Source organism: Oryctolagus cuniculus, chromosome 3, assembly GCF_964237555.1.
Source record: "Oryctolagus cuniculus chromosome 3, mOryCun1.1, whole genome shotgun sequence".
In the NCBI taxonomy this organism is placed as follows: Eukaryota; Metazoa; Chordata; class Mammalia; order Lagomorpha; family Leporidae; genus Oryctolagus; species Oryctolagus cuniculus.
In genome coordinates, this window is record NC_091434.1 from 64,481,505 (window position 1) to 64,506,902 (window position 25,398).

The 25,398-nt window shown below is 40.5% G+C and overlaps 1 long non-coding RNA gene across 12 annotated transcripts in view; it reads right to left on the reverse strand.

The window, feature by feature from the left end:
- The window catches only part of LOC103348788 (uncharacterized), a 193,884-nt gene that overhangs the window by 120,382 nt on the left and 48,104 nt on the right, over window positions 1-25,398 (reverse strand). For 6 of the 12 annotated variants that reach the window (XR_011387242.1, XR_011387236.1, XR_011387233.1 and 3 more), the window contains 5 exons: window positions 25,319-25,367; window positions 9,150-9,278; window positions 6,688-6,784; window positions 6,084-6,203; window positions 1,758-1,839 (listed from right to left, as the gene is read on the reverse strand). This is a non-coding gene — a long non-coding RNA (uncharacterized lncRNA). The remainder of the gene's footprint in view (window positions 1-1,757; window positions 1,840-6,083; window positions 6,204-6,687; window positions 6,785-9,149; window positions 9,279-25,318; window positions 25,368-25,398) is intronic. The other 6 variants (XR_011387238.1, XR_011387234.1, XR_011387244.1 and 3 more) reach the window with 3 other exon arrangements.

Below are 25,398 nucleotides of genomic sequence, written 5' to 3' on the forward strand. Positions count from 1 at the left end.
AACTGCAAAAGTTATGTTCTGGTTAATTAAGGTCTACTAAATGCAGACTTCAGTTCAGTTGTTACTTATTTAATTTGCTTCCTAGTGTTTGAGTAGCTAATATTTGCAAAATAATGACTTCAATTTTGGGAGAAGAACAAAGATGCAAAGGAAAGGACTTGACCACCTTGATTTCACCTAAAAGGTTCATGCATAGTGTTTACTGGTTAAGTGTGTCAAATATTTATAATGTAAAAATAGTCTGTTGGTGTCACACAGAACTTGCTTGAACATATTTTTCTTTTAAACATGTCTTTTTCAGTAGAGCTGTGGGAGGTTTTTCTTTTTTGGTATTTAAAGTAAGATAAAGTTTGGCTGATTTCTTTTCCTCACTATCCCCTTCCCCCTCCAAAGGTTTAATAACCACACTCTAAGATTTATGGCGAGTGAAAAAGAAAAATAAGTAAATTATCTGACTAAGGAGCTATTCTTCCTCTCTCCGGCCATACAGACTCTTTTAAATGCTGCTAGCAGCAGTCTAATTAAAATAATTCCTGTCAGAAATCTGTGAAATATGCAGCCACATCCCAGCTCAATGTTCTCAAGCAGGAATGACAAATCTCCGCTTAATTGGTACTTAATATGGTAGTGCAGGATTAGTAATTCTCCAGGATAAAAGGAGATAACAAATAGAAATCTCTTGCTTGGGGCAGGGAGACTTGGAAGATGAACAGACCACATACTGCTTACCCCCAAACTATTCCTATCAAGCTCTGTTATTTTGGCCATTATTTATGAAATAACAGACAATTAATGCACATTTTATGGCTAGCTCGGGTCCTAATTAAATACAACTATGTACAAAGAATGTGAAGGGCCCAACTTACAGAAACCAAAATAAATACTGGCAGAATTATGGTGACCTCTGCAGCCTTACTTCATCTTGGTATCCTATCTTGGAGATAAGCACATTGGCAGGGGTATAAGCTACTTCTGAGGTGCAGCCATCAAGCTGAAGTGCCTAGTACATTTTGGAAAAATTGGGAAATATAGAAGACAGGAAATCATCCACTGTCCCATTCAACAAATAGGGGCACTGTTAGTAAGTTACAGTGTTTCTTCTCTGTATTTCTTTGCAAGTACATAATTGTTATCTTTAACTTCATTTTCTATGAACTTTCTTGAAATAGTGTTATATTTTATTTATTCCACAAAGTGTTACAAACCGTTTTGTGCTTTGTTTTTTTTTTTCAGTTACCATGAAAGAGAAATATTTATATATTTTTGTGAATGTTTAGTATATGATCACTTGTAGTATTTACACTGTATTCTATCAAGGAACTAATATCTGTTTCCTGTCATGTGCCTGGTGTTATTCCAAGGACTTTGCATATATTAACTAATTCAACCACACAGTAACCCTATGAGTTACGTTCTTTTGTTATCTTCATTTCATAGATGAGCATACAAATACAAAGCAAGATTGTGTTCACTTGCTCAAGGCTGTACACAGCGTTTAGCTGAGGCAGGATTTGAACAAGGACAATCTGACAATGAAACTATGTTCCTAATCCCTGTCCTACACCAGTTCAAGAAGCTCAGTTGATGTAAGCAGACAAAGCTCTAGATCTGGGGTAGCAAACATTCCCCATAAATGATCAGATCATAAATATCTTATGCTTTGGGGGCCATATACAACTTCTGTGGGGCACTTCCTTTTCTTGTACTTCTTTTATTACAACATTTAAAAATGTAACCACCATTCTTAGTTTACTTACCATATGAAAACAGGCTCCGAGGTAGGTTTGGGTCACAAGAAAAGCACACTAACTTCTGCTCTAGATTCAAAGTGAGTTGAATCTAAATGTGTAAGAAGAAATTAAGGTAACGAATTTTAAAGTTTTTCTGACAGTGGAAAAATCAAATAATTTTGTTGAATGAATTATTCTCATGTCAATTTATAATATTAATATGAATACACTGGGTATGCACTTGGTGTATAAACAGATGTTTTCTACATCAGAAATTTAACTGACTCAAAATATTTTTTCATCAGGAATTCAAAAGTCAAGGCTACAGTGAATTTCTTTTTGGTCCATTATTTCTATTCACATTCCAATTTAGGCCTTTGTTGGGTCACATAAAATTCTATTCATTGCTTTATGACAGCCATTTCTAAAGACTGACTGAAACCAATGTCATTTGATCATTTGGCAATTATTAATTAATTAATTAATTATTTGAAAGTCAGAGTTAAAGAGAGGGAGGGAGGGAGAGAGAAAGAGAGAAATAGAGAGAGAGAGACAGAGACAGAGACAGAGAAAGAGAATCTTCCATCAGCTGGTTCATTCCCCAGATAGCCACAATGGCCAGGGTTAGGCCAAATCCAAGCCAGGAGCCAGGAGCTTCTTCCAGGTCACCATGTGGGTGGTAGGGGCCCAAGCACTTGGGCCATATTCCACTTCTTTTCCAAGGCCATTAGCAGGGAGCTGGAAAAGAAGTGGAGCCTTCCAGGATACAAACCAGCACCCATATGGGATGCCTGTGTTGCGAGCAGTGGGCTACAACTCTGGCCCCCAAAGGCATGTCTTATTAGAATGAAAATACTTGCATCGCACTGTAGAAATGCTGAGACAACACTCTGAAGGTGGGGACTAGAAAGTCTGAGAACTACTCCTTTTAGAAAATGTAGTTCCAGGCTGGCACCGCGGCTCACTAGGCTAATCCTCCGCCTTGCAGTGCCGGCACACCGGGTTCTAGTCCCGGTCGGGGCGCTGGATTCTGTCTTGGTTGCCCCTCTTCCAGGCCAGCTCTCTGCTGTGGCCAGGGAGTGCAGTAGAGGATGGCCCAAGTGCTTGGGCCCTGCACCCCATGGGAGACCAGGAGAAGCACCTGGCTCCTGCCTTCGGATCAGCGCGGTGCGCCGGCCGCGGCGGCCATTGGAGGGTGAACTAATGGCAAAAGGAAGACCTTTCTCTCTGTCTCTTTCTCTCACTGTCCACTCTGCCTGTAAAAAAAAAAAATGTAGTTCCAAACAGATTTTTTTAATATATTTACACACACACACACGTATACACAAACCAAAGGAATATATGTGGGCTAAAAAATCCCACTTTATGATATCATAGTATGATACATTATGGAGGCACCACGTAGACATGCTGGAAGATTCAGAATGAGACAATCTTAGAGGTATCTGAAAAACTATACTGTCATGCCTATCTTGTTATATGACAGTATATTGATTTTGTTACAGCTATTTCCTGGTTCGTTACTTAAGCATGACATTCTTTATAACATTAAGGGACTTAGTACTTATATATCTGAGATCTTCTTTTTAATTGAATGTCCTACATCTGCAAATTTAATTGACAAGCTTATTGTAACAAAGTATCGCTTTAAAATGTCACTTCTAAGATTCAGGTTTAGACTAAGACAGAGAAAAGATACTCCACCTGCTGCCACAAGAATGCAGCTGTAAAACAGATGGATGGGGCAGTTATTTAAGGACTCTGAAAAGTTAGTAGTAAAAACAACAAATTGGGGAAGAAGACAAAAATCCAAAGTACAGTATCACTGAACTGGTGTGAGCTTCCCATTATCACTCCCCACCAACTAAGCTCTAAACCTGGGCACAGCTGCAGAAGTGCATGAGCGACCCCAAGATTCTGACTGGAAACCAAAAAGCATTGGAGAGATTGTGGAGAGCAATAGCCTATGAAACCAGTCCTAGAGATTTTGTTGTTATTATTATTATTATTATTATCTCTCAGATTCAAAAAGCTGCACAAGCATGAATTTCATCTTGATGGGTGTACACAAGACTTCAAAAAATGAGTAGACTCCTACCCATGAACCAGACTTATTGCTGGGTGATGCACTTTTGGGACAAATCTGGATAGCACTGGCTTTAACAGCTGAACTAGCACTGCAGCCCAGAGAAGGCAAGTTGGAACTTGCAGACCGGTATAATCAAGCCAAATGCCAGATGACAAAAATATCAGTATTCTCCATAGTCCCTTAACAAGACCCAGAGTGTCGTGATATAATATTCCAGATTTCCACGATACAATCTAAAATTACTTAACCTATGAAGTAGCAGAAAAATGCCATACACATGAGAGATAATCATCAAAAACACCAATACAAAGATAACACTGGAATTTAAATCACCTGTTACCAAAAAACATGCTCCAACAAGCAATAATGAACTCCCTGAAAACAAATAAAAGGATAAATTCTCAGCAGAAAACCAGAAAATACAAAGAAACAGAAATTTCAGCACTAACACTACTATAGCTGAAATAAGAAACACTCTGAGAGGGCTCAATAGCAGAACAGAGATGACTAAAGAAACAGTGAACAGAAAAAGCGGTAAGAAGAAATTATTCCAACTAAACGGCAAAGAACAAATCAGATTAAAAGTACCCCAAGAGTCAGGTATCAATGGGATAATAAGGAGAGACCTAATACTCATCTCATTAAACTTTAAGAAGAAGAGAAGAAAGAGTATGGTGTTAAAATGAAGAAAAAATGGCTAAAAGCTTCCTGACAATGGCTAAAAGCTTCAAGAACTTTCCCAAACTCTCCACAGGAAACACCCAAAGAAATGCATGCCTAGACCCCTCATGGTCAAATTACTGAAAACTAAAGCAAAGAAAAAAACGTGCAGAAATGGAAGATGCCAGAACATATGCCAGACTAGTCTTCTCCAAAAAAATAATATTTGCTACTTGAAAAGGAAAAAATAACATTGACTGGTTTACAAAAGGGTCAACATGGTAGCCCAGTTTCTACATTCCACTTGAAATGGTAAAAGTGTCATTATGAAAAGTTAATTATATGAAATACAATCCCTCGGGAACCATTAAAAAACTAAATGTTCATATAGTCTAAAGGAGGAAAGAGGTAACAAAAAATGGAAAACAGAACAAATAAATAAAAAATATAAAGTTCTAAATCTATATTATCAATTATATTAAATATAAATGGTATGTCATTTGAATACAAAGAGGTGATCAGAATGGATTTTAAAAAATCATGACATCTTCCTCCACTATGCTTCTACAAGAAACTCACTTCATATATAATGATAAAAGTAGGTTAAAATTAAAAGAATAGAAAGAGCTATGCCACTAAAACCTGGATTAAAATGTTACTACCAACTGCTTTTCATGGGAAAATGCCTGCCATGCAAGAATCTTCACACCACAATATGAAGTAAACTCATTTGATTACTTAAGTGAAATCCTTGGAGTGATGGACTCTGCTTAAACTATTTCTTATTTTCAAGTGGGCTAAACATAAGCTTTCTTAGGAACTACTTAATCTTCTGTCATTTCAAAGTGGGCCAAACACATTCATGAGTGTTTTGGAGTAGTGACAAGCACCAAGCACTAAGAACAAAGATTGATTTTAATTCAAGGCAAAACCAACGTGGATATTCATGTATAATCCTTTAAATGAGAGAAACACACAGTCTTCAAGCTCTAAGGCTTCAAGGCTCTAAGTGTTTATTAAACATCATAAATACATCAGATTTGTCCTTGAGCTCACAGGTAGACATGCATGCACATGCAGCTCACAGCTCTTTGGAAAGCCACCCATGCTCTCTTCCTTAACTATAGTAAGCAACACATATGGTTCCTGTCAGTAGCACTCATTTAGAGAGATAAAAATCCTGCAACAGCTATGTTCAGCCTCTCTCCAGCGGCTCTTTCCTTTGATTTCCAAGATATCAAGTGACTATTCACTAAACCCTATAATTGCCAACTTTACCTAGCACTACCTTTAAAAGAATAAGAAATGGTCCACTTCAAACACCTTTTTTCTGACATATTACATAATTAACCCATCTTAATTCCTTCTGGTAGTAGCTTTATTTGTTAATTTCTTTTAAGAAAGAAAAAACCATTGAAATATATGTGTGTTGATTACATGTAAAAATTTAAAACATAGTTTAAAGAAATATAGTATAATTTTCATTGTCAATTAACAGTATGAAACTTATTTGGTGGCATAATATAGGTGACAGGCATGCACTTGGTGATGACTTTTTTTTGAAAACTTTTATACATAGGAAGCAGGAATTATTTTCTACAAACCTGGCTTGAATTCTACTTGAAACATTGTTTTCTTCCTTTTTGTTCTTCCTGTCCTTAACTTTTCTTCAGCAATGTGAAAATACAAGGCAGATGTCTTCATCTCCTTGGAATGCTTTTAACCTTAATGAAGGGTTGTAATAAATCAGTACTTTTCAACCTGCTTTCTATCTTCAACACATACATACTTTTTGGGATATTCGTCTCCACCAAGATTATTAGAAACAATTAGGACAAGCTAGAACTTACAGTTATTAGTATGTTAATAAACATATTCTTAGTGTTTTTAACCATCTTTAATATATAGAAAATTATCTTGTGCATATGTCTAGAAACTACAGTTACTGGACAAGACTTTTTTTTAATTTTCAATAATTGATTGTTATCCTGGAATATGTGTGTATCTACATATTTATATGCACACAAAATCATTAAAGTATAAATTATTTTGAAAGTTACATGTATGAATAGTAAATTTAGAAATAAATTAGGAAATCAAGAATGGAATAATTTTTTTATTTTAAGATTTTCTTAATTAATATTATGTAAGGTTAGAATGTATCTTTTCATGGCCGGAGAAAGTATGTCAGTATTTCACATTACGTACACATTTGTGTTTACTCTGCTTCACAGACGCCAATTTCTTCCATAAACAAAGCTCAGCATCCTGAACTCCTCTCATTAATACACAGAAGAAAAATAACCTGTGAAACCGCAGCCCAAAAAGAGAGAGGTGGCATAAATAACCTCATAAAATGTGACACCTTGGTGACCTATTTTACATGGATGAAATTTGGTGATAGCAAAACAAGTCGCTACTTTCCCAGATCACAAGAATTAAGAGGCAGCTAGGATTAATGCTAAAACCCTCAATGAACAATGACTGAAGCTGCAGATGTGATGGGTTTGAATAAGCTTTGCAGTATACTAAGCTAAGATAAATTTTTCTGATGGTGACATCCATAAGAAAATTTTACAAGGCAGACTAACTACCTATCTCGATTCCCAAATGTTTAAAAAGCTGTTTCTGACTTCCAATGAATCAAACCTACTCATTCACCTTTCAAGAGGCCATAAAGTTTCATGCATGGAACTCTGGATGGGAAATTATGAGACTTAGGTTACGAGCCTCCTTCTCGGGAAAGGAGAACCAAGCCACCCAGCTCTGTGGACTCTTCCTTCCACTTTGTGCTCCCCTTCCCCTTGGGTTATAAAATCTTCTTATATATTTGAGTGCGTGGGGTGATGGTGTCTGAAGATGCAAGTCAAAATGTCAGCTGTTCTGCTGGGAGACATGAAGCAAAGTACTTGCCCTGTTGAACCTCAGTTTTGTCATTTTTGAAATGGGGCTGAAGGCATCCTGAGCACCTGTGGGAATGTGTTCATGAACAGCACTGAGGTAGACAGCTGCCAGGGCAGCCATGCTGGGCACCTTAGATGCTGCTGGTGACTTGATCTTTACTGATGGGTCTGGCCTTCAGCATTTGCTGTTTCCAGTTCCTTCCCAATACAGCATGCATTTTTCTGGTCCGAATGCCAGGCATGGCTAGAGAGGCGCTCAAGACTGATATAGTGTAAATAATTCCTCCAGCACAGTTTGAGAAGCAGAGGCTCAGAGAAAAACCCTAAAGTATTTAGAATTTGAATGTAGATCTTCAAACTTTCATCCAACACTCTTTTCTCTTTCACTACCTTATTCATTAATTTCATCAGCATTTACTGAGATTTCATTTGCATTAGCACAGGGCTACTCTAACCTCATTTTCTAAAAATAGTCCATAAGCACACTAGAACATCTTGCAATGCTGGTGTCTGTGGCTTATTTATTCTGACCATATTTTAAGCATAATCAGATCACATTTTTAGTATTACCTGGTGTTTTTCTACTGTCGTTAACTATTTTAAAAATGTTTATTTAAAAGGTAGTGTGGAGGGACAGAAAGAGATATTCCATCTGCTAGTTCACCCCCCAAATGGCTGCAGTGACTGGGGCTGAGCCAGATTGAAGCCAGGAGCCTGCAATGCCATTTGGGTCTTCCACATGGGTGACAGGAGCCCAAGTACTTGGTACATGTTCTGCTGCCTTCCTAGGTGCATGAGCAGGGAGCTGGATTCAAAGTAGAGTAGCTAGAACCTGAACTAGCTCTCTAATATGGGATGCTGGCATCACAAATGGCAAGTTAACCCATTTTGATACAATGCCAGCCCCCTAATATTGCTATTGCTATTGTTAACACTGTTAAAATTGTCAAGTAAATCTTCCTTTAAGGGAGACTTAGAGTTTCAAGGCACAGCTCAGATTAAAACAAAGCTACTCTGGGGCCGGCGCTGTGGCGCAGTAGGTTAATCCTCTGCCTGCAGCGCCTGCATCCCATATGGGCACCAGTTCTAGTCCCGGCTGTTCCTCTTCCAATTCAGCTCTCTGCTATGGCCTGGTAAAGCAGTAGAAGATGGCCCAAGTCCTTGGGCCCCTGCAGCCATGTGGGAGACTGGAAGAAGCTCCTGGCTCCTGGCTTCAGATCGGCGCAGCTCCGGCTGTTGCAGCCATTTGGGAGTGAACCAGCGGATGGAAGACCTTTCTCTCTGTCTCTCCCTCTCACTGTCTGTAACTCTACCTCTCAAATAAATAAATATTTTTTAAAAAAATTAAAAAAAAACAAGGCTACTCTGAATGAAGGAAGAGCAATACCTCCCTCCTCCCAGAACCTGCCGCAGCACCTTAGCCGAACCTCTCACAATTCAGTGATTTCACCAGTGAAGAGCCACCATATTGCACGATTCTCTTTCTTGGACTTAATTAGTGGTTATCATCTTGAAACAGAATTTAGAAGTATTACTATCACATTAAGGAGCCCGGCGAGCTTTGTGCACCAAAAGAGGTTTAACTGTTTTTCTTCCTATTGTTGTATCTACTTCCTTGAGGTACAGAGAACAACACTGCATTTTCTTGTTTTGGGAGATCCTTCTTTTGGGTATCCACACATCATCTTGGTTGATTTGTTGCCATACTCAAAAATTCAGGCCTGTTAAAATGATTCTAACACCAACTGGATGAGGTTGTTCACTGACCTGGGTATGGTCTGTAATGAGTTCCAGTGATATTACCAACTTCATGATCAGTGTGTGTTTCATGGTTCAAAGTCTTCCTTCCTTCCAGGAGTATGCCAACCTTCATGTTTTTACAAAGGTCTTCTGCTGCTAAAATACAGCATCAGAGAGGCTATGATTTTTAGAACTGATTTCAGAGTGCAGGACAAGATAAAGACACACCAAAAATACGCATTAAAAAAACTTGCTGTGGAATCCTTAACTGCTTTATTTGTGGTTAAGAAGAGGTGTATGCACCTCAGTAAACTAGTTTGAGTTGAGGGATTTTGAGGAAAGATGGCATTTAGAACATAGTAAAATTTAGTGGAGCACCAACTTATATTTTATAAAGAAAAGATGTGATATTAGAAAGCCTTCCTTTAGATAAGCCAGTTTCAAATAACCATTGAGTCAATCCAGTTTTGGCATATTTATACTCAATCCATAGGCTACACAGCTTCCAGCTGTCCCAGGAATAATGGATAATAACTCTGGTGTATACATCCTTGAACTAAGCCTATTCCTGTAGCGACTTAATATTTAGGCTCATATTTAGGTTACAAAACCTATTTTTGCTTTAACTATACCTGTTTGCTAGATGTCTTATTATCAGAGCTCTATTTTCTTATTTGTGGTCAATGAACCACATCAGCTCATCTGGTCTAATCCCTAGGACTTTTCACACTAAATTACTTATTTTTGCTTGTTCACAAAAGAAATGAAAACATAATTTCTCTTCTGTATGACTCTACAAGTAAATTATTTAAAATTAAAGCAGTTTGGGCTGAAGTGTCATTACATAACTGGGTAGTGAAGGGCTGATACTCTATAATAACACTATTTTATCTAAAGTAGACTCATCTTATTTGAATAAGTATATTTATTTTTCATTTCATTATTAGAGCTAGCCTTCTAAGTAGTCACGTTGCTCCTTTATACATATGAGATACATATGGGAAAGAAATGATTGCCCACTGTACGTGTTTTCTAAAAATAAAAGGCTGGGATTTGATTTCTTCAAGTTGTCCCTTAAGGGTTGACAGCAACTGTCATCCCCCAAGGAGACCAGTTCAATTACTGAACAAGTTCTCTGGGGTCTAAAGACCAGAGTCCTGGTAGGTCACTACAGTAGGCCACTCTGGCTCACTGAGGAAACACACACAATGCAGAAGACGCACTGAGCAGGGCACGACTTTGAAACAACCCACAAGATTTGGTTGTTGTCTGTTTGCTTGCATACGTTATAATGATGTTTCTCATACAGAAACAGAATGAAAACAAGAGCATCACTTCTTTCCTTGCTATAGGACTGTCACAACGAAAGCCCTATAGCCACGAGAGTCCAGCTAGGATAGTGTGTTTCCTTTTTTCCTTCTTCCTTTTTAAGGCTTATCTTATTTATAGGAATGAAAAGAGTTACAGGGGCAGGGAGGAAGGGAGAGAGAGAGAACACTTCAACAAGGTCTCCCACGTGGGTGCAGAGGCCCAAGGACTTGGGCCATCTTCCCTGCTTTCTCCGGCGCATTAGCAGGGAGCTGGATTGGAAGTGAGACAGCCAAGACTTGAACAAATGTCTGTATGGGATGTAGGTGCTGGAGGCAGTGGCTTTATCCCCTATGCCACTATGCCGGCCCCACGTGCTTACTTTCTCCATTCTGCTCGTCTACCACTGATCTCCTTTACAATAACCTTACTGAAGTGCCATACTGCAAAATATAAAGCCTGAGAAACATAAAGAAATGAGTAGAAAGGTGACTGACAATCAGCCTATTGGCCGTCCACTGGACATATAGAGTGTCTAGAAATAAAAGTTTACTAAACTGCTCCAAAGAATGATCAGAAATCTCATGTTGGGGGCTGGCATTGTGGTGCAGCAGGTTAAGCCACCACCTGTGATGCTAGCATCCCATATAGCAGTGCTCTTTCTAATCCTGATCCAGTTCTCTGCGAATGTGCCTCAGAAGGCAGTGGAAGCTGGCCCAAGTACTTTGATCCCTGCCACCCATGTGGAGACCCAGAAAGAGCTCCTGGCTCCTGGTTTCAGCCTGGGCCAGCCCCGACTGTCGCGGCCATTTGGTGAGTGAAACAACGGAAGGAAGCTCTCTTTCTCTGTATCTCTCCTCCTCTGTCACACTGCCTTTCAAATAAATATTTTTTAAAAAGAAAGAAAGGTCATGTTGCATGAAAGTAAACTGATGTCACCTGGAAAAGCAACTGGGCAGTCTAATTTCTAAGCTCTTGGTGTTATTATGTTAATTTACAGGAATTTATTTTAAGAAAAACAATCATGAATATGTACCAAGATTTAGCTATAAAAGTGTTCAGTGCTGCGTTGCTTACAACAGTGTAAAACTGGAAATTGTCAATTTCTCTCACATGGTTATGGTTAAGATATGAAATAATCACACACAGAATAGTAAATGACCACTAAAATCAAGGCTGTCAAGCAATGTTTAATAAGATGGAAAGATTCCGTGCTAAAAAGAACAGTTTACACTGAAACTTGTGTCTGTGTATATAAAGTAAATATTCGCAGGATACAGTATACTAAAATGTTAACAGTGGTTATTTCTGTATTATAACATTTTATTTTATTCATGTATCTTGATGTTCTACAATTAACATGAATTACTTTAACAGTAAGATTTTTTTCAAATGCTGGGAAAGAGGGGTGGGCATTTGAAAAGCAACAGTGATGCCTTCTAAGATGCCCACTTCCCATATGGGAGTGCCTAGGTTTGAGTCCTGACCCCACTCCCAATTCCAGCTTCTTGCTCCCCGGGAGGTGGCAGGTAACAGCTCAAGTGACTGGGTCCCCAGATGGAGTTACTGGCTCATGGATTAGGCCTGACACAGCCCCAACAGTTGGGGGCATTTAAAGAGTGTACTGGATAGAGGATTTCCCCTTATTTCTCTGCCTTTCAAGTAATATAACAGAAAATTTTTAAAATAAATATTGGGGAAAGAAAAATGCCCTGAAAGAAATTCAATGGCCTTGTAGAACATGATTGTTGAGGAACCTGTGTTACACACACATATTTTTTTCATTTTTTAATTTTTTTTTATTTAATAAATGTGAATTTACAAAGTGCAACTTTTGTATTGTTGTGGCTCCCCCCACCAACCTCCCTCCCTCCCGCAGCCCTCCCCTCTCCCACTCCCTCTCCCATCCCGCCCTTCATCGAGTTTCATTTTCAATTACCTTCATATACAGAAGATCAACTTAGTATACACTAAGCAAGGATTTCAATAGGCTGCCCTCACACAACCGCACAAGGTATAGGGCATTGTTCGACTAGTAGTACACACACATATTTTAAGTGCGATTGGAAAGAAAGCACGATTTTTTTGTGGAAAGGCCTAATTGCTGCTTTAGGAAACCTGTCTTCACCTTGGCAAGTTGCAGCTTATAGTGTCACATGTTTTACTTATTCTTTCTTTTTCCTCCAAAACAAAGTTCAGATTTATAACACCTGCCGCTTGCTTTGAATGTAGTCGTTGCACCTAATTTCTACAGCTCGGTGAATTTCCACCAGTCCCCATTCGACATTTTGCCTTTAGCAACAAGCAGTTTGGGAGATATAAAACCAAGCTATCTTCTGAGTGCAGGTAGCAGACACTTAATACTAAATACAAACCCCCAAACCACCCCAAGCCAGTAGGATGTTTACTGAAAGGATTTCAAACAGGCCCCAGACCATTTTAAGCTACTTAGATGGGGCCACTTTTAAAGTTGGATATGAGCACCTTAAGTCAAAGGGGTTCCTGGGAAGAATCATAAGCCACGGTCCAGAAACAACCACAAAATATCCATCTGGAAGAGATATGAATTTGACCTTTGAATAAACAGCATGCAATAAAAGAGAATAATACAGACTTCCCTTTTCTTTTGCCAAAGCCTGAGAGGTACCATGAAAAAAAAAAAAAAAAGAAAAAGAAAACCATGGTTTAAAGTACAGGCTATGGAATCCCAGTCCCAAATACTGACTGTTGGACCTTGGGGAAATTTTTGATCTTTCCATGTCTCAATTTCTTCAGCTGTTAAAGGGATATTACAAAGTGCTAATCTCATAGGGTTAAAATAAAAGTTAGTACAAGAATGCCAGTACTTTGCGTATGTTTGTCAAATGAAATACATTCTACAAATGTTATTGTTTTATTAATTTGAATTATTTTATTTGACTTTTCATTTAGTTAAATCTCATAACTGAGAAAAGGCCTTGACTTGCTATGAATTCCAAGAAATTTTCTGGAATTCCTGTATAGAAAATCCAGGCATATTCTAAAATCTATTTCACTTTAATAGATATGGACCCAACTGATTTTTTTTGTTGCAATCCAAAACTGCCATTCATAATTGCAATTCATGTCTTCTCAACTGCGTTTTGCTTCACATTCATTCCTGCATAGCTCTGTACCCTGGAATGCATCTCTGTGATGGGAACAACCAACTGCCTCTTCAGGGTGGAATAATGTGGGGTAGTCATAGTGCTTTAAAAAACTGCCCTTTGAAACAGGAAAGGTTTGTGCATTCCCCTATTTTTTGAACCTAGTCAATTAGCAAAAATGTCTCCATTTCCTGTTAATTTCACTGTGGTCACTGGGATGAACATGCCATTAACAATTCTGAAAATAGCTTCTATGTGGCAGAGAACTTCCACTGAATCTTGATCACTACACTTACCTTCCCAATACTTCATCGAATCACCACTACCTAAAGGAACAATGATCACTTTAGGATATCCTGAATTCTGCTTGGCCTAGCATAGTGTAAGTTGCTACCAAGTTTGGTGTGAGAATTGTATCACATCTCTGTTAATCATCCACAGTGAGAGTAACAGAACCTGACTACGAGCATTACACCAGACCTATCATTCAAACTTAAGCATGAAAGTCCATGCTATGACCACCAAACTCTAAATACTATCATTGCTACCATTTCTATAATAAAAACAGAAATATTGGTGAGACAAATGGCACAACCAAAAAAAAATCTATTTAAATCATGAAAAAAAATCAATGGGCAACTTACCATGAACAAAATTAGACCATGAAATATGAAAAAAAATCCATTAACTAATTGTCCAAATAACACAGATATTCAGGCATATAAGGTAAATTAAAATAATGCAGTTTCCTTCATTCAAAAGAAATGCACCCATTAAGTATTTTAGTGTCATTGAAGAGAGTCTAAAGAGAAAATGATGTCAGACTTCAAAATGTAATAAATATAGTTTTGGGCTGTATTTTAAGAATGAGGCATGTGGGGAGCAACTGGAAGCAACTCGGACTAGACTAAGTTACTGGAATTAAGACTTATTCTATGCACCTGCTTTCCCACAATATGGCGCTAGGAGAGGAGGCAACAGCTTCTACCCAGCTGCCTCTCGCCAACTTGACAAGCTGCAGGACCTGCTCCTGATTGGAGGAGAGCAGCGTACTCGGCGTGTGGGTAGCAGAGTTGGGATTGGTGGAAGAGGACTATAAAGGAGGAGAGAGACAACATGCACCAGGAACATCTATCTGAAGGAACACCTGTGCAGCCCCCGAGAGAGCCGGCCGGCGGTGTGCCGCTCCCCCCGCGGAAGTGGGGAAAGTGGCAGGGGGAACCGCCCTTCCACGGAGGTGGAAGGGACGGTAGCCAACCTGGGAAGAACCAGCAGCAAACCCGGGGAGGGCCGAGCAGACAAAAGAACAGCGCAGGGTCCTGTGTCGTTCCTCCACGAAGAGGGGGAGCGACAAGGCATGTCTAGTCCTTATAACCTGAAACAAGTAATGTTGAAACTGGCCACACGGTTGCAGGGAGTTATCTGCTACTGTTGTAAAAACATAATGGTTGGCAGTGGAGGAAAAAAACCAAGACCCAAGAGGCTCAGAGACAAAAAAGCTCCTGGAATTAAACTCTGTGATGGTAGGAGTGCTTGTGCATTCTTCTCTGCTGTGTGCCACAGTGATACACAGTTGACAACCGTATTTGTTGGATGAATGAGGGAATAACGAGAAAAGAGAAGATATATCAGAAAATCAAAAACAGAACCACTATATCACCCAACAATCCCTCTTGAAGGGTATTTTTTTAAGTTCACAGAAAAAAAAACTAAAAAATGTTTCTTTTGGTGAAAAAAATTTTAGGGTCAGACCTTTCGGCACAGCAGTTAAGCTGCCCATTTGGACACCAGCATCTCATGATGGAGTGCCTGGATTTGACTCCAGTCCAGCTTCTTGCTCATGTGGACCTTGGGAGGCGACAGGTGATGGCTCCAGTGGTTGGATTTCTGTCACCCACATGGGACACCTGGATTGAATTCCTGGCTTCCTGGTATTTGGGGAGTGAACCCTGCAGATGGAAGGTCTGTATTCCCCCCACTCCTCCTCTCTTTCTCTCTCCCCTCCCTTCCTCTCCTTGCCACTCTTCTCTTCATCTTTCTCTCTCTAACTAAATAAAAAAAATTAAAAATTTTTGAAGTCCATGCATAGTTCGTTTCACAAATGCACTTTTCCATGAATATTTTCAAAGCCCTCTGTATATACAAAGAAATGAATTAGTGTATTCAAAAGATATCTGCACTTACACGCTTATTGCAGCACCGTTCACAACTGCCAAAATATGGAATCAATCTATGTGTCCACCAACAGATGAATGGGTAAAGAAAGTGTGGCTTATATAGGAAATGGAATACTATTCAACCTTTTAAAAAGAAGGAAATCCTGTCACTTGCAAAAAATACGAATGAACCCAGAAGACAATATGTTGTGTGAAAGAAGCCAGGCACAGAATGACAAATACTGCATGATTTCAAACTTACAGAAACAAAGAATAAAATTATGTCTACCAAAAGCAGAGAGAGGATTGTGGAGATGTTGGTTACAATTAAAATATAAAATTTCAGTTAGGAAGAATACGTTTAAGAGATTTGTTGAACAACATGATGCTATAATAACTGTGTATTGTATGCTTGAAAATTGCTGAGATCTTGAGTTGTCTCTACAAAAAAATAAGTATATGAACCAAGGTGTATGTTAATTAGCTTGGTTTAACCTTTCCATAACAAATACATATTTCAGAACCTCATGTTGGAAGATAATAAACATATACAATTCTTATTTGTCAATTAAAAATAATAGACTATACTATAAATATCCTAAATGTGAAAGGTCTTTTTAAAAATTCATGGAATATGTATATTATAAAAAGCTATGCATTGATTTCAAAACTTTCTGTACCAAAGTAGATTTATTTTAATCCCATTTCACATGACCTTTTTTTTTTTTCTAAGATTTACTTATTTATTTGAAAGTCAGAGTTATACAGAGAGAGGACAGGCAGAGAGAGTTCTCCATCTGCTGGTTTACTCCCCAATGGCCACAATGGTCAGAGCTGTGCTGATCTGAAGCCAGGAGCCAGGAGCTTCCTCCAGGTCTTCCCACGTGGGTGCAGGGGTCCAAGGACTTGGGTCATCTTCCACTGCTTTCCCAGGCCATAGCAGAGAGCTGGACCAGAAGTGGAGCAGCCAAGACTCAAACAAGTGCCCATATGGGATGCCGGCATTGCAGATGGTGGCTTTACCCACTATGCTACAGCACCAGCCCCTCTAATGAGCTGTGGTGCAGTGGGTTAATGCCCTGGCCTGAAGCGCCAGCATCCCATATGGGTACCGGTTCAAGACCCGACTGTTCCTCTTCTGATCCAGCTCTCTGCTATGGCCTGGGAAAGCAGTAGGAGATGGCCCAAGGCCTTGGGTCCCTGCACCCTTGTGGGAAACTAGGAAGAAGCTCCTGGCTCCTGGCTGCAGATTGGTGCAGCTCCAGCCGTTGCAGCCATCTGGGGAGTGAACCAGCAGATGAAAGACCATTACAGGCATTTGGTAACCGAATCAGCAGATGGGAGTTCTCTGCCAATCTTTCTCTTCCTCACTTTCAAATAAATAAAATAAAGCCACTAGTACGCAGCCATCATTGTGACATAGCAGGTAAAGCTGTCACCTGTGATGCTGGCATCCCATGTGGTTGCCTGTTTGTGTCCTGAAGGCTCCATTTCCGATCCAGCTCCCTGCTTGTGGCATTAGAAAAGCAGCAGCAGATGACCAAGTGTTTGAGCTTCCACCGCAACATGTGGGAGACCTGGATGAAGCTCCTAGCTTCAGTCTAGCCCAGCCCTGGCCACTGCGGCCATCTGGAGAGTGAACCAACAGGTGAAAGATCTCTCTGTCTCTCCCTCTCTATATATAACTCTTTCAAATAAATAAATAAATATTTTTTTAAAAAATATACGAGTGCAGTGGAGGATGGCCCAGGTCCTTGGGCAGCACCTGGCTCCTGGCTTCGGATCAGCGGCCGCAACGCACCAGCCACAGCGGCCACTTGGGGGCGGTGAACCAATGGAAAAAGGAAGACCTTTCTCTCTGTCTCTCTCTCACTGTCTAACTCTGCCTTTTCAAAAAAAAAATATATATATATATACAAGAAGTCAAATTAAAATGCTCATTTAAAAAAAAAAAAGAACAAGAAAATCAGACGGGTGTGGGGGACAATGATGAAGAGTTGAAAGGGAGCCTGAGCAAGGACACCATGGAAAGGGGACATTCAGGCCAAGGAAGAGGACATGCAGAACTGTGTAGTGGGGAAGCCGAGCCAAATAGAATGCAGCATAACTTTCTTTTCTAAAATTCCAAAATGATCTAAAGCCAGGCTGATTTGATTTGCATCATTTAATTTAAATCCTTAAAAAAAATGAGGTATAGTAATATTATTCTCAATTTGCAGCTTAGGAACTCGAGATCTGTAGAGCAATGAATTCAGGTACAGAGCTAGTTAAGTAGTGAAATGAGAAGTGAACCCAGGCAATGTTGCTCCCAGGCCACATTGCAGATGTCCCTCTGTCTCCTAGAGTTCAAAGGCATGAATTACTGATAAGTGGGATAGACAGACTCAGCCCCGAGTGAGTGACAGAAGCATCCCTGTGGGGCAGCTATCTGGAGATGGCAAACAGAATCCCACAACTGGTAAATATTCTAGGTCCCAAAGACCATGTTTATCCGGACTCCTCACTCTACAAAATGCGCACGTGCTCACCAATGGTGCAGCGGCAATGTCCCTTTGATCAGAGGATCTGCTGTTATCACAAAGTTCGAGGAAGGCATCCAAATTCTACACAAGAAGTCAGCCAGAGAAGCTGAACCCAGGCAAGTCACTTAACCCTCCCTGATCTCAGTTTCCTCATCTTAAATGAGGAGGAAAGACTTGGTGATCTCTAGGGTCCATTTTAAAATTCAGCAAGCATTTTGTAAATGTCACTAATGATTTCAGACAAACTCTAGAATTCCAGAAATGGAAATGTCAACTGAATAATGAGTAGCAGATGCCATGTGGAAGTTCTGTCATGATTGCTACTGAAAAATAAGCTTTTGTTTCAATGGGGACACAGGAAGGCAAGGACCCCATGAAGACTTCCTTTAACAACTTTATCCTAACACAAACACAAAGGGACTGAAGTATATTGTATGAAAATGAGAAATGTGGATTTAATAAAAATTTTGTCATAAAACATTATACCTTTTTACCTTAATTAATGTAAATATCCAAAAGAATGAAATATATTTTACTGAACATAGGCTTGAGACTAACACTATCATTAACTCCTTGATATATTGTTAACACAAGTTATGAATCAACTCAAAATATCCATTTCCTGGTTGTTTATGCTTAAGCAACATCATTTCCTATGGAGAAACTTGCAAATGAAGCAGCTCCCAATTTAAGAGGAACATTCTGCAAATTAACCTTTGAAGGCTAATTCCTAAACATATCTTAGAACGATGATATCTTCTCTCAGCCCCAGCATTTTCATGTCCTATGATAAAAGTGAAATCCTGTAATAAAAGTGAGAAAAGATGAAAGATTCGTATTTTTCATTTATTCTCTTCCAGTTACTCTTTAGAATATCTTCATGATTTTGTCTGTGTTTGATCACATTTGCTTTCTTACAAGATGAGCTTTTCTCCATGTATTCTTTCACATAGCTTTTAAAAATGTTTATTTATTGAGCTATAATTTACAAATAGTAAAATGCACAAATCTTAAGTGCACAGCCCAATGAATTTTTTACATATGTATATACCATATTAACCACAGCTTAGATTGGGGTATAAAACATTTTCATCACCCAGAGAGTTGCCTCTCTAGTCAGAACTCCCCAGCTCTCGGAAGCGCCTTCGTATTCGCCTTCTGGTTCCATGGCTTGGTTTTTCCTGTCCTTGAAATTCATGTAAATGGATTCACACACTATGGATCCTTTTGTGTCTGGTATCTTTCACGCAACATTTTTCAGACTCATCTATGTTGTATGAATATTGGTAGTTCACTGCCTTTTAATGCTGAATTCAGGGATATATGACGATATGATTATCCATTCCCCTGTTGACGGACATTTGGGTTGTCCCCAGGATTGAGCTCTAATGATTAAATCAGGAATGAATATCCTTGCACAAGTCTTCTTGTGGACATAGACTACCTGCTTCTTTTGGATGTGTTCCCAGAAGTGAAATTGCCTGGTCATAGGGCAGGTGAGTGTTTAATTTTTGTGTGTATTTTTATTAACACTTTCTGAAAGCTGTGATGTTAAACACCTACTATCATTTCTAGTAGAGGAGCTGTGTGTAGGGTGTGGCAGGGGCTGGAGAAGGGCTGGGTCTAAGGCGTGCCTAGGGTGGCCATCTCAGGCTTATATTAAATGAACGCTGTGCCAGCCTCCCTCACTTCACTGCTCAGGAAGACTGTCTCAGGAGGGCTCCCAGACATGGCTTCCAATGGAGATGGTCATGACAACATAGAAACACAACATGGAAGAAGACAAGGAAAAGCACGCCATCAATTTACACCTGATGAACTGCAGATACTGAATCAATTATTTGCAGAGAGTCCTTATTCCAACTTTATGACCAAGGAGGAACTGGCCCAACAACTCCATTGTTCATGTTACACAATCAACAACTGGTTCCAAAATAAAAGAGCCAGGCTACCAGCCAGGAAGAGACACAGAGTGCTTGAAGCCAGGATGCTGTATGCACTCCCTGTCCAAGGTCCCCCAGGTGTAAGCCTGCAGATTGCCCAGGAGTGGTCTCCCAAGGATGCCCAGGCGGCTGTGCTGGGCGGAGCTGTCTACTCCACTCCACCCACATGGGAGGTTCCCAGCCGGCTCTATGGCTCCTGGGATTCTGGGGTTCGAGGTGCTCAAGGGGCACCGAGCTATGCTCTGGAGCATCAAGGGAACATAGGAGGTGGATCTTTTCCCCGTGGCATTCCTGGAGCAAGGTTTTTTCATTCTTTTTCATACACACTGCATTTTGGGAGGTCCAGGTCTGAGATGAGGGACATGCAGCCTGATTGGGCTTCCCTGCTACCTGGTGTTCCCAGTGCTCAGGGAGCAATGCAACAGCTGCAGGAGCAGAAGAGCTGTTTTCGTTACCCACTGTGTGAAGAATGGCAGCAGAATGGCTGGGGAACGCACCCTCAGCAGCCCCAGCAGCCTGCGGATTACTGGCAGGAGCTGCCCTCCCAGGACCAACTTCAAGTGTAGCGGAATCACAACACCGCAGAGAACAAGGTGCCTTTTCCTCTGTCCCAGCAGCAGCCTGGAGATTGTCAAGGTGACAGAGAGCTCATGTTCTTGCAGAGCACAGCTCTGCGGGTACTCAGTTCTCCAACAGAACCTCACGAGCAAGATACGCAGCAAGAAGGTGCCCGAGATGCCCAGTTCTGAAATCCAGGACATTTCGAAAGAGGAACACACCGGTGCCAACTTCTGGGACTAGAAATGTGGCTGCAGGAAATGGCGTTGGGCTTTTGAGTCAGCAGATACCTGTCATACTACAATTGTGTACCTGGGAGTCTAAGGTTCTTGAAAGAATGGAACTAGCTCATATTGTACATCCTTTGTACGTGGCTGGTTAGGGTTGTAAACGTATTTTCTAACATGTTGGCATTTATATTCCTGAAGGACATTTTGTACTGGGGATTTTACTGGTAGTTATTGTAGGGGTTTGTATCATGTTAAACTAGGATTATAGGAGTCAATTATGCTACCTTTCTTACTATTTTCTATAATTTTGTATAACACTGCACTTAGTCCTTCATTAAACGTTTGGATTTTCCAAAAAAAAAAAAAAAAAAAAAAAAACATAGGCAGATACAAAAAAAGTACACAGGCAGAAAAAGTGGATTTATTTGAAAGGAAGAGTCATAGAGAGAGAGAATGGGGTGGGGGGAGATGTTCCATTTGTTGGTTCACTCCCCAAATGGCTGCAATGACCAAGGCTGGGCCAGGCCAAAGCCAGAAGCTTCTTCTGGATCTCCCACATGGGTACGGGGGCCCAAGGACTTGGGCCATCCTCCACTGCTTTCCCAGGCACATTTGTAGGGAGCTGGATTGGAAGTGGAGCAGCCAGGACTTGAACCGACACCCATATGGGATGCCAGCCCTGCACGCTGTGACTTAACCTGCTGAGCCACAGAGCTGGCCTCTTGGGGGATATTCTTACAGGTGTGTCCCAAATCCAGCTTTCAGGCAGTTACTAAATAGAAAAGCCAATAGTTTTTCAGCAGGTACCTGTTCGCACATAGAGGAAGGGTGCATCTTTCACGTCCCTTAGGGGTGCCTGGGAAATTCTGCACCCACCATCAGATTGGCCTCCGTAGATCAAGTGATATTTAAAACCAAGATTTTTCTAGCAGGAAATGCATCACAATCCAAATCCTAGCATGACAGAATCCTTGGCAAGCCCAGCCTGACATCTCACTTGGTCACTCAGCCTTCCATGGAATTTGATAACACAGAAGGACCATGCCTGCCTATGGTCCAGAGCTCATCTGTAGACTTCAGCCTCAGGAGTCTCAATCATTTAAAAACCCATCTCCCTGAGTTCAGATAATCATCTTCCCTGTGATTTACAGTGTCTGGCCTGTAGGTGTGCAAAAGGTGCTCTTCGTTTAGCCAGATAACATTAATCCCAGAAAGGATATTTTCACAGTTATCCCCCCCGCCCCCCGTTACCCACCACCAAAATCAGCTCCTCCCCTCCAGCTGTGAATCCGTAATATGCCTTGGGGCATATTTTGTCATTGACAGCAAAACCTTATCATTCTACCCCCAAAATGGAAAGAGAAAAATACCCACAAGGATCAAGGAGAATGTCACCTTACACAAATCTTTCTTTCTGATAAGAGGTGACCCGGAGCTAGAACTGGAGATTTATATATGCATTTTGACATAAATCTGTATCTGTAATTATGAGTCATAACGATCTTTATAGGCTGCACTAAATTGGTGAAGAAGAGTTACTGTTATTGACAAAGCATTGACCTGAACATTAGTGGAGGAAGAGCTAATTATTTTTTTTTTTCTGAGGAGTAGGTCTTCTTTTCATTTGGAACTCAGGTCTTTGTTAAAATATCCTTTCCCCTTTGAAAATAAACATAACTGAGTCTCCCAAATATATAGTATACCTTCACATAATTACAGGTATATAAAAATCTCAAACTCACTATAGAGGTTTTTTTTTTATATATAATTTCAAAGATAATGATCAGAGTGCACAAGGTGACTGGAGAGGCCAGCCCCTGTTTTGTGGAAGCCAAGTGATCTGTGAGTTGCACTCCCACGGTGGAAGGACCCAGTCCTGTTTTTAAGCTGAGCATGCTGGGATGCAAGTTGGAGCTAGCGCTATCATTAACAGAGCTCTGTACGGCTGACTACTGAGCGTAGGCAGCCCAGAAAATGTACTCTCAGAGCTATGGAAGGTTAAAGAGAGCTTTAAATCACAGCCTTATCATACTTGCATGTTATTGGCAAGTCTGCCTAAAAATAGAATCTCATTACTTTAATTCCACAGTATTCTTAGGTTAGCCAACCTTTATTATTAATAACAGCATTTCACATTTATATAGCACTGTCTGCTCAAGAGAACTTCACAAATTATACACATAAAACTTTCCTACCTTAATGTAAAAAGCTATGGGTTAGGAGGGCAGGTGGTAGGTGGTAAGTAGTGGCTTCCACTCTGTGTCCAGGGAGGACAGAGAAAACTTCATCAGGTGACTCAAAACAAAGCCACCCTTTGAATTTAGACCATTTGCTCAGCAAGCACTTTAATTCTTGAATGTTGTATTTTTCATTGATCGGTGAGACTCCTGGGACAGTCACAATAGCCCCAAGAATAATAAGCTGCTTCTATGATACATTTTATGTTTATCTCTTCAGGTTTCACTGCTTTTCCCACTTTCTGACCAAGCCCCCATGTTTCTAAGGAGCCTTTCTCAGGGTTTTCATGTCCATATTCACATGTTCAGAATGGAAGGAGGCTGGAACATGATCAGCCGCCCAGAGCTTATACCAGTAGCTTACTGAGGATGTGTGAATGGTCAGCAGTGTTGGTATCTATGTTTTCTGCATAAATGCAGAGTGGACATATAAACAATGCCTTCTGAACATAGACTAGTGCTATAGGCAAATTATAGTTCAGCAGTGTAGCTGAATAACTGAGGGGGCGGTGAGAGAGAATGGACGGACATGCAAGATATATGGTGCTAATAGGTATTCGACAGCCTAAAATTCACTAGCACAAACATGTGATACTAATCTTTACATATTCTATACATTTAGTGTCTTTAAGTGGATGTGCATGTCATCTAAGAAATGGGCCAAAGTAAGTGTTTCCACAATAACATTTACAAAGTAACTTCCCTGAGTGAAGCACTGTTCTAAGAAGTGAGTATGAAAACACAGAATAAGACCTTACCTCTAACCAGCTTGTAGCTTAGAGACGTGAAAAGGAATTTCAATCAATGGGAAAAGCATGTGGATAAGAACAGAATCCAATCCATCAGTAGTTACAGGTGCCCGTCAAAGAACATGACCAGGTCCAGAGGCCTGGAGGCAGGAATGTCACATAATCCCAGAACAGAAAATTGGTCAGTGAGACTGGAGGGTACCTAACGAGGGCAGGCAGCGAGGAAGCAGCAGCATCCTGAAGGAATGGGAGTGCCACATGAGGGCGCTCTCAGGGCTTTATGCTGATACCAGTGGGGATTTGCCAGTGCAGCATTTCTTTTGATGAGATGGAAGGAAGATTCTAAATAGAACAAGTAAGATCGTCCAGCTCCACCTCAATAGTTGCCTTTTTTAAGCTAGCCTGCACCATCTCTTTCCCCTTTAATTTCCCTTTCTTCCCTCCATGTGCTCTTTTGCAGTAGCTACATTTCAGCACTGAGAGAAAGCAAGCACACCAGGGCTTCCTGTGAACTCTGAAGTAAAATCAATAGAAAGACCCTGAAGACACAGGCTGGTACCGAGGCACATTCAATACCCCCAGCTGCTTTTGTGACACCAGAGCCTCAGAGACAAATCCGACAAAATGCCACAGCCTTGTGTTCTTCTGATGGTCTAAGGCGTGGGAGGAGGGACAGAGGGGAACCGCATAGAAAGGGCATTTCTCTTGCATTGACCATGACAAATACACATGTTCAGGAAAGGAAAGGTAGCCGGAAAGCCCATGTGTCCGATCTGGACAGCAATGCATGCATGTTCGTGTTTCAGAGACCAAGAAATGCTTCACAGAAGGCCAGTGTATTCACATTAACTCCCATCATGTCACTTGGCCATGAAGACTTCTGTTGAAGGGACCAATTCAAGACCTTTCTTCTTCCTCCCTTTCTTCCTTGCTTAACCTCATAGGAGATGTTCGTGCCCTTTGAGGCTTTCACAGAAGACCCTGTGCTTGCTAACTTGGATGTGAAAAAGGAAAATTGGGCTGATTTTTAGGAACTGTTCCTTCCCTTTGGAAAGTCTTCTTTCAGATGTGCACTTGCAAATGCTAGTAAAGTTTGCTCAGCTGTGAAAAGGGGGATTGGGAAAGATTTGATGAAACCATCCACAGAAAGGCTAACACAGACCTGGCTGCTACATGGCCATCTAAAGAAATGTCAGCTCCCTTTTACCTTCTCATGCTTCCTTAGAGCCAGATTGGTTTTAGTATATTTTTCACTCCAACCTACAGATCTTGGATGCAATGTGATAATTCTTCCTGTCTACCAACTTCCAAGGATGGGTGGGAGTTTAGGTACATATTTCATTATTGGATCCTCCAATAAGTACTTACATTTCTCAGTAGAATGGTGCCTTTAGCAAATGTTTTCATTGAATATTTTCTACAAGAGAAAAGAACTTATGCTTAGGCTA